Raw genomic sequence first — 10576 nt, forward strand, 5'->3', positions numbered from 1 at the left:
TGTAAAAAATGATACAGACTGGGATGCTTCACGTCTTCCCCCTCCCCCGTGGGTAGAGGTGGATCGCAGGGCTCTGAAATTGGGATCGTGGCTTGACGACCACGGGGATCTTAGCCGAGTCCTAGCATTGTTTCCACTTACTTGTTTGAGCTCCTCACTTTCATCTATCTTATCTGAACTCCCGTGGTCAACTCTTGTTCTTTTACGAACCCTGCTGTATTACGTATGGAGGCCTAGGAAATGCCCTTCGTGTACCTTGTCTTTCTTTGACCGATACTTTAAATTTTCGTCGGAACCCGTCCATTTCTTGTCTCTGATTAGTGTTACAGTATACAGAAGATGGTTGCCCAGATCTACTTCTTCTTAAAACAATAGTCAGCGGGTGAGCTGGCCGTGCGGTTAGGGGCACGCAGCTACGAGCTTGCATCCGGGAGATAGTGGGCTCGAACCCCACTGTCGACAGGCCTGAAGATGGTTTTCCGTGATTTCTCACTTTCACACGAGTCTCATGGTGGGGCTCTACCTTAATTAAGGCCACGGCCGCTTCCTACCCACTCCCTCGGCATAAGACCTATCTGTGTCGGTGCGTCGTAAAGTAAATCGTAAATTTAAAACAATAACGACCACCACCATTCATCAAGTTTGTAGCCTCTCAGCAATGTCTGATGCCGAAAACGAATCGCAGAAATCAGAAGAAGCAGAATTGAAGTTAAAAACTGTGGACTGTGAATATTGTAGTTGATAGTTATTGACTTAATTTAAAGAAAACTTACCATCTTACTCTGGAATCAAGAAATCCCTAATTGGATGGAAGCGGGCAAGGTTATTTAAAGGAATGATCAACATTTTAAAAAATATTAGGAGGCTTACCATGATGCTAATGGTAGAGGCATGTTGCGATGGGAATTGAAACGCTACCGTACCCCATCTATATATGTGTTAGAGCAACATGAAGCTAATAACTTAATGATAATAACAATAGCAACAACAATAATAATCATTGTCATCTTGAGGAAGATTAAAGCATCTGAATCCAGCATACACGCTAAGTGGTGGTGGTGATTATTGCTTTAAGAGGAAGTGCAACTAGGCAACCATCCACTACATAACACTAATCAGAGAGAAAAAATGGTAGGGATCCGACACTTCGAAAAATGATGATATCGGCTAGAGGAAGACAAGGGGCACGAAGTGCGTGAAAATGAACGACTCCCTAGCCCTCGAGTGCTCTAATACCGTCGGGGTCGGAAAAGAAGTACAATTGACCAAGGGAAGTCGGATAGGATAGATGAAGTGGGAGCAATGCCAGGACTCAGCTAAGGGCTCCGTGGTCGCCAACCCACGCTCCAAAGTTCAGAGCCCCTGGGGCCCGTTTATGTCGCCTCTTATGACAGGCAGGGAATACCGTAGGTGTTATTGTAGGGCATACACACTTATTAGACTCAATGCGAACACACTCGACAATTATCAGACTACCTGTATTCCGCATATAATTGTGAAACTGCTTAATATTTTAATAAATTAAATGACATGGAATTCAGTAGATAATTATACCGGTTATGACATGCTTCCTAGCAGAATAGCAATAAAACATGTCCGTTCAGTCAGATTCCTTAATAGGCATGGCCGTCTGTAGGATATTTTTTCTAATAATAATAATAATAATAATAATAATAATAATAATAATAATAATAATAATAATAATAATATAGAACTCGAAGACGCCTTCAGTAGAGGTCTCTTCCGCAAAAAGATACTGACGAATGGGATAAACCGAGACAAGCAACCGAAAAGAAGACAAGGTAGCACCTGGACAGAGAAACGCAAGCTGGCGCACTCACAGAGAATGAGGGAATTCTGGGCTCAGAAGAAAGTGAAGCAGACTTAACGTGGATATAGATGGCCCCAACGCGTAAACCGCGTAGAATATTTACGGAGAAGTTGTTGTACGATTAGGAAGTGAGATTTCAAAAAAGTACAAAGATGGTGAATTTTCATCTATTGGACGCGTTTTTCTTCTGTATCCCCTTGAAGGTGTGAAGTAAGTGTGAAGCTCAGCTCAACTTCCATTTATATTGGATATAAGAAAATTGATCTTTAATTTTTTCATGGCACTCGTTATCGAAAGTTTCTCTGAATACTCAGCTGACGTTAAGAAAATATAAAACCATTACAATACTCCTTGACAAAGTGACAAACCTATTATCGGTTGGGGATTATTGAACTAAGCTCGTCCAGACTTGCTTTGTGAGGAACGTGTTAGTCTTCCTCAGCCTGAACTCTTCACGCGGCAGTGAAGTCCTAACGTGGCTGGCGCACTATCACACTATATAGATTGCTATGGAAGTAATCTGGAAGTGTTTCGTTCCTGATGTTCAATATTCGTAAGCTTCAGTAAATCTTATTCTTACCGTAAATGACTGGCTGATGTTTGCCTCGAACGACTACTGTCGTGTTAAATTCAGCGTTGTCTGTTATCGTTCTTTAGATATATAATTAGTTCCTTCGTTAGTCTCCTTGCCCTAGTTTGCGTTTATTTTTTCTTACCTACGCATTATAAGAGGTACTGCCTGTGAACTTTCAAAGACACATAGGTATATACACCTTAATTTAGACTGTTCACCTGTCATTTAATCGAAATCGCTTTTCTACCTATCACGCCCTTCGTGCCTCTTGTCTTTCCTTGGCCGGTAGCTTCATTTTTGAAAGTCACGGACCCCTTCCGTTTTTAACCTCTGATTAACGTTAACAGGGGATGGTTGCCGAGTTGTATTTCGTCTTAAAACAGTAATCACCACCACCACTCCCTTTATACGATTCTTTATTACTTTCCAGAAATATTTTCCTACTACTTGATCAAGCCTTTAAATCTTATTACCGAAATTTTCTCATGGCTTCTTCTCGGATAAAACAATTGTTTCCCTCTGCTTTTTTTAAAAATCTACGTACACCTTTTTACCAGCACCAATCCTTGTTTGGAGCCATTTACGTTCTTTTCACGTTTACAAGGGACGTAAAGCGAATAAATTTACTATTCCGGAAGTTTGAAAGAAAGTCACCTCCTGATATTTGATTTACTGAACCATAATTAATGTGAACTCTGTTTCAAGAATAAAAATTGCCAAGAAATTCTTTAAACTTCACTTTATGATTCGGCCAAGATTTTCCCCTGTTCCGATCTTAATGCACGTTTTTCCAAGGCATTCCCTTTATTTTTCTAAAACGGCATCCACGTGTCCCACTCATTCTGTCGTACTGTATGTGGTGAACCTGCTAACTAGTCACTAATCATATCGATGTACTTTCTTATAATTTCCCTGCCCCGGAGATTTTCCACCCTTATTCGTCTGCAACACATTTCACTTTCCCTACCCTAGGCTTACATATACTGTACTTATTTCACTACAAAGAAGATAGTGGCCTGTATTATCAAAAAATACCTGAATACCCGCACATTCCTAAAAGATTTCCTCACTTCGAAGTCGATTATGCTTGGAGGATGAATTTGTAACTGATAAATCGACACTAGCACACAAGTGCATTAAACGCTTGCCAATAGTATTAGCTTCCGCACCATGCCCATATTTACGCATAACCTTCTCGCATCCTTCAGTTCTATTTACAACTGTCGCCCGACAAGACTATCCTATCCTTGCTGTTGACCGTGACTGCTATGTCACTCAGTGCTTCATAAAACTTGTCAACTTCCTCCTCATCTGCACCCTCACATGGTGAACCCTCGTCCTCATTCTCCCTACATCTTCGCTCACTTACATGTATAACAGAAACTATGTTCCTTGCAATAACAGTCCTCCTGCACACTCGTCCGTTCCCCTTTTATCACCTCTTAAGAACGTTTTATGACCCCTGTCTACTCATCATTATATTTCTTTACACGAATATCATTAACTCTTATTCCCCTGTGGGTGGGGGCGGTAGAATAAGACCCGCGGTACCTCCTGCCTGTCGTAAGAGGCGACTAAAAGTGGCCTAAGGTGCTGTTAACTTTGGTGTGTTGATTGGCGACCACGGGGCCCTTAGCTGAGTCTCGCATTGCTTCCACTTACTTGTGCCAGGCTCTTCACTTTCATATATACTACCCGACCTCCCTTAGCCAACTTTTCCAACCCCGACGGTATTACGCATGGAGGCCTAGGGAGTCTTTCATTTTCACGCCCTTCGTGGCCCTTGTCTTCCTTTGGCCGCTACGTTCATTTCTCGAACTATCTCACCCCTTCCATTTTGTCTCTCTTATTAGTGTTTTATAGAGGATGGTTGCCCAGTTGTACTTCTTCTTAAAACAATAATCACCACCACCTCCTCACTTTTTCCCCTGTGAGTGGGGGCGGTAGAATAAGACCCGCGGTACCTCCTGCCTGTCGCAAGAGGCGGCTAAAAGTGGCCGCAGGGGCTCTGAACTTTGGAGCGTGTGTTGGCGACCACGGGGATCTTAGCTCAGTCCTGACATTGCTTCCACTTACTTGTGCCAGGCACCTCACTTTAATCTATCTTATCCGACGTCCCTTGGTCAACTCTTGTTCTTTTCCGACCCCGACGGTATTACGTATGGAGGCCTAGGGAGTCTTTCATTTTCACGCCCTTCGTGGCCCTTGTCTTCGTTTCGCCGATACCTTCATTTTTCGAAATGTCGGATCCCTCCCATTATTTTGCTCTGATTACTGTTATATAAAGGTTGCTTGCCTCTTCCTGTTAAAACAATAATCACCACTACGTTCGCTTCAGACGGCCCTTAGGGCGGTGATTTTTATTTTGTGAGGAAGTCCTTTGAACCGTACGGTGTAGTGATATGGTGATAATATTTTTTTGTGTAATTACGTACATCTTTCTGCACTGTAAACAAACACCCCACATTATTTGTAATCTTCTTCATCAAGTAAACAGCAGGTAGAGTAGTTTACACAAACCTTTCTTCTTCTTCTTCTTCTTCTTCTTCTTCTTCTTCTTCTTCTTCTTCTTCTTCTTCTTCTTCTTCTTCTTCTTCTTCTTCTTCTTAAGGCGCCTTCTCCTAGTGGAGCTTGGCGGTCCACATAGCCAGCTCCGAACGTGATGTAGCAGCATGGAAAGCATCTTCTGAAGTGTAGTTGTTTACGTATGTCCTTCAATTCGAACTTTGTTGTCGTAATCTTTTCCAAAACTGGCGGGCTTTCTAGTCATATCAGTTTTCAAAGCATTTTCCCCCCGGTGTTCCGAATGGGGGAATAGAAACTTTGGATAATAACTGCACGTTAAACAGAGGCATGCTATATGAACTTAAAGGGATATCCTTCAGGATCTTTAATGCAGTGGTTTCCCGTTGCCTTCTGCATCCTAATGCCCTTGACCAGTTGTAGGTTCTTCCGCCTTTTGGGACCATTTCCTGTCCCAAGGACAATAGAGTGCCCTAACCTCTACCCGCTCATCCACCCTCAAGAAGACTGTTGGCACTTGGTAGAGGGGATCTTCTTATACGGGAAGATACTCGGTCCCTTCATTCTTTCGCCGCCTGCAAATAACAAAATTGTCATAAACAGTCGTTGCCCCCTCTCTACCGCGGGGAGGTGAATGTCAGGATTTCACCGTCATTGGAACTGAGACCATAATGGCTTTTCTCAGTTTCTCTGGATCTTCATTGGATTAAAAAGAGCTCGCTTTCATTTGAACATAAGAATTAATAGAATATTATTGTTGACGGAGTAGTTATATTGTAGTTGTGATCTTGAGCTCTGTATTGCACAAAGTTCTCTACTAGCTCCAACTATCGTGTGCATTACAATACAGAATGAGCGTGGTAACTTGCTGTCATGACTCTGATATACTTTGAGTCACAACATAAGCTACTTAGCACTAGAGGGAAGTATTTCACCAATGTAGTGAATCTTCAAACACGTCCAATCATTTCCAGTTGTGAAAGCACGGACATCTACATCACTCTTGTACTCCGCGGTGGACATGTAGGGCAAAACACCTGACCTGAATCCCATGGAAAAATTTGTGCGACGCTAAAATCAGCATCCCCACAATTTACTGGAACTGCGCGATCAAATCCTCAACGGGTGGCTCTAATCTGGATGCGACGTACCTGCAAAACAGAATCCAGGCGGTTATCAGGTCCAGAGGCGGAGTTACACGGTATTTCTCCAGGGGTGACTAATCTTTCATCCAGTGAGCTTATTTGTGTTAATATCCATGCGATAGAAGAATCGCCGTAGATGAAACAGTCAATTAAGGCGTTGAAGACATACAAGTTAATGTGCTTATACTCAAGATAACTTATTATTATTATTATTATTATTATTATTATTATTATTATTATTATTATTATTATTATTATTATTATTATTATTATTATTATTATTATTATTATTATTATTATGCTTTTCCCACATCTGTGTGGTCGCGGGTGTGAACTGTGTTGCACATGTGGATTTGGCCCTGTTTTACGACCAGATGCCCATCCTGACACCAACCCTACATGGAGGGATGTAATCATTATTGCATATTTCTGTGGTTGTTGGTAGTGTAGTGTGTTGACTGAGTATGAAGAGGAAAGTGTTGGGACAAGCACAAATACCCAGTCCCCCAGTCAGAAGAATTAATGAGGCGGACTAAATCCCCCACCCGGCCGGAAATCGAACCCGGGACCCTCTGAACCAAAGGCCTCAATGCTGACAATTCAACCAGTGAGTTGGACAAATTGAGAGATACCTATCTCTGTAAAAACAACAGCTGTGCATTGAATAGAACAGGAATATATTTCTTGTAAAACCATTGTTACATAGTCTCTAGAATTGGGTTTACTCAAATATTTTAAATTATTATTCTACATATGTTACAGCATTTTTTCCATAAATGTAAAGAATTTACATTCAGAAAAATGAGGGCAATCTTATAAAACATGAAGTAATGTATCATTAATATCTTATGATAGCTAGCGTTTCGACTGTAAAACACCACAGGATTTTACACACTGAGCCCATATTGGTGTTTCCTGCAGTATTTGAAAGTTCTGAAATGCTTCATCCTTTCGACGTTAGATTTACTGGCACATAAGGGAAATGCTCCTGGAGAGAATCCGGGAATCTTGGCGATTCTGAACAGCATGGATATAATTAAAGCGACGTAAAGCGAATAACTTTATTATTCCGCAAGTTTGAAAGAAAATCACCTCCTGATATTTGACTTACTGAACCATAATTAATGTGAACTCTGTACAAGAATAAAAATTGCGAAGAAAATCTTTAAACCTATCGCGTTCTTAAACTTTGACTCCCTTCATGATTATACCCATTGTTTTGCCGATATCTTCATTTTTCGAAGACTGTTTCTCCCTGATTAGTGTTATCCTGAAGACTGTTGCCTAGTTGTATCCTCACCACCAATACGTCACCAGACGACCTGTCCTTTTCTCACGTTCCATGAATTACTATTCAGTTGTCGTCGTGGTCATTAGAGTCGCTCACCATACATAAATCACTATTTATCTGCCAGCATTTCATCTGAGCCAGACAAAACGACATTAACTATAACGAATTGCACGTTATCTCGGAGTTAGTGGACGTTATCACATTTGCATTCTTTGTCCGTTTGTTAATGCTCATTGGCATTAATTTAGAACAGTTGATTGTTCGATCGACTGACAGACACTTCCAAAGAGTCCAAAAAATAAAAACATTAGAGGAAAGTGTCAGAAGGAATCCATATCAGTCAGTGCATAACTTAGACACTGCACCACTTTACCCCGCTAGAACTCATCCTGAGAAAGGGACAAGGCCCATCCCGCAGACTTAAAAATGAACTATAAGTTAAACTATAATGTGGGATCAAAGCAGAAGAAGGAGAAGTAGAAGAAGAATAAACTGTTGAGACCGGGCGGGTTGGGAGTGCGGTTAGGGGCGTGCAGCTGTGAGCTTGTATCTGGGAGATAGCGGGTTCTAAACCCACTGTCGGCAGCTCTGAAGATAGTTTTCCGTGGTTTCCCGTTTTCACACCAGTTAAATGTACCTCAATTAAGGGCACGGCCGCTTCCTTCCCACTCCTAGGGTTTTCCTATCCCATCGTCGCCATGAGGCCTATCGACTTCGGTGCGACGTAAAGCTAATGAAAAGAAAATGTTATTGAGAAGTGAAGGATGTGTCCAACGAGAACAACACGGATCTCACAGGTGGTGGTGGTGGTGATTACTGTTTTAAGAGGAAGTACAACTGGGTAACCATCCTCTATATAACACTAATCAGACAGAAAATAGGGAAGGTATCCGACATTTCGAAAAATGAAGGTATCGGCCAAAGAAAGACAAGGGCCACGAAGGGAGTGAATATTAAAAACTCTCTAGGCCTCGAAAACCTAATAGCGTCGGGTTCGGAAAAGAAAAAGAGTTGACCAAGGAAGATGGATAAATTAAAGTGAGGAGCCTGGTAGAAGCAGTGCCAGGACTGAGCTAAGGTCCCCGCGGGGGCCAACCCAGGATCCCAAGTTGAGAGTCCCTGAAGACCCTGTAAGTCGCCTCTTACCGCAGACAGGGGATACCGTTGGTGTTATTATACCGCCCCCACCCACAGCGGGACCCAACGTGAACAAAGTTTCCGGTATCCTAAGTACTGAGTCACGATTGTATACAGAGAAGGCCTTGGAATGTCTGGGATTGCTGTAGAAGTAGATGGATAATGAATGCACTAGCGCAATTTAGCCCACATTAGCAAAACACGAAAAAAACGATAATATTTAGTGAAAATTTTAAAAATATCAATGTAAAAAAACAAATTTTCACCACAAATTTTCCAACATCTCAAAATTATAAATATTTGCGCTCGTCGAGCTTGCACGAAAAAATTGCCAAAAAAAAAGAGAAAGCACAAAAATCACCCAAATTTACGAAAAATAACGCAAAAACGTCTAAAAATCAATCATTTCACGAAAATCTGAAAATACAGCCTGAATGAGCCTGAACGAGCAAATACACGTTGTCAAAAAGTAGTATAAGTTACGGGTTTGGCGGCCTCCGCCTCCACAGACCCTCCGCATAGGCCTCCTCCACACTGACTGCGCTGGCTAAGACTGCATGCTTAACCTCACATCTGCCATCTTGGATGGGCTTAACCTAACTTTTGACGCGTAAGAGAGCAAGCCTAACCTCATGGAAGGGCCTAACCTCACTTTTACGTCCGGATGCCCTTCCTGACGCTATCTTGGAGAGGCTTAACCTAACGTTTTACGTACAAGACAGCAATCCTAACCTTAGAGCCGCTATCTTGGAAGTGCCTAACCTCAGTTTTACGGCCGGATGCCCTTCCCGACGCTATCTTAAGTAGTAGGGCAATGGGTATTCTCGAGACGTTATTTGAGTAGTAGGGTAGTGGAGATTAGCATAAGAGAGCACACCTAACTTCATAGAGGAGCCCGACTACAGTTTTACAGCCGGATGCCCTTCCCGACGCCAATTGAACAAGATGGGGGCTATACACAGCTCCTTATGAGACGGCTTAAGGGCGCTTGCGCAAGATGGTTGCCACCTAATTGCACAAGATGGCTGCTATACTGTGCCCGTCATAGTCAGTCTGCGAACACGAGACACCCCAGGGGTGCTCAGTTCGGTGGCTGTAGGCTTATAAAATAAATGAATGTGGCAGGATTACCATAGGGTTCATCAAATAAGCACGTTCCAGGTATAGAACATATATGACACTTTTATTTAATTAAATGCAATATTGGCCATCCTGAAATCTGTGATTATGATTATGATCGTTACGTTATGGAATTTTATATGGCTCTTGATGTAACAAACCTATGTGCAATCAAATGGGATGGTACACGACAGTTATTTCCCTGACATTCTAACAGAGTATTTACATTGTGAAAAAATTTTTTCTCGTCTTTAAAGTTATTAAATTATTGGTTTAAAGTTGAATTAAAATTTTCATTCAGAAAAATGAGGTCTGGGCCAAGCCTTCATCGATAATCTGGAAAAAATGCAGTAATTGTAAGAACGAGTATAATAAAGAAATATCCAAGATTCAAAAGTTAACACTCATAGCAAAAATAAAATTTACAGTCGTTGTCTTAACAATAAAATGAAAAGTTGAATTTGCCTTGGTTTTCTCTAAGTTAATCCGAGACGTCGGATATACCTGTTCACGTCATCTCACATCTCTTTTCGTGAGAATTATACTGAACGTTAAGTATTTGACCAACAATTAAACAAAATAAAACGCCTTCTGGGCTTGCAAACGTAAGTAAATGGGGAGAATACCATCCATGTGGAAATCCTGTCCACTATCAATCGATAATATCAGTGTCACATATTTCAGAACAGAACACATAAAAAAAATAATCCTCTAAATACTAACAACTTACTACTTCTACAGCTAACTACGGAAATTGTCAAGAAGACTGTAAGTACCAAGAAGAAAATATCTACACTATGTACATGTCGACGAGTGTCGATCAACCGTATTCCTCTCCTGTTAACGAATTTATTGAGTTACAGCAAGATTGAGTTATCACACGAGAGCGAAAAATTGCATCAACGAATGAGCTGATATAGTCACGAATCAGATATTATTTAGATATTTCGTCGAAG

The sequence above is a fragment of the Anabrus simplex genome, chromosome 9 (assembly GCF_040414725.1).
Source record: "Anabrus simplex isolate iqAnaSimp1 chromosome 9, ASM4041472v1, whole genome shotgun sequence".
Lineage (NCBI taxonomy): Eukaryota > Metazoa > Arthropoda > Insecta > Orthoptera > Tettigoniidae > Anabrus > Anabrus simplex.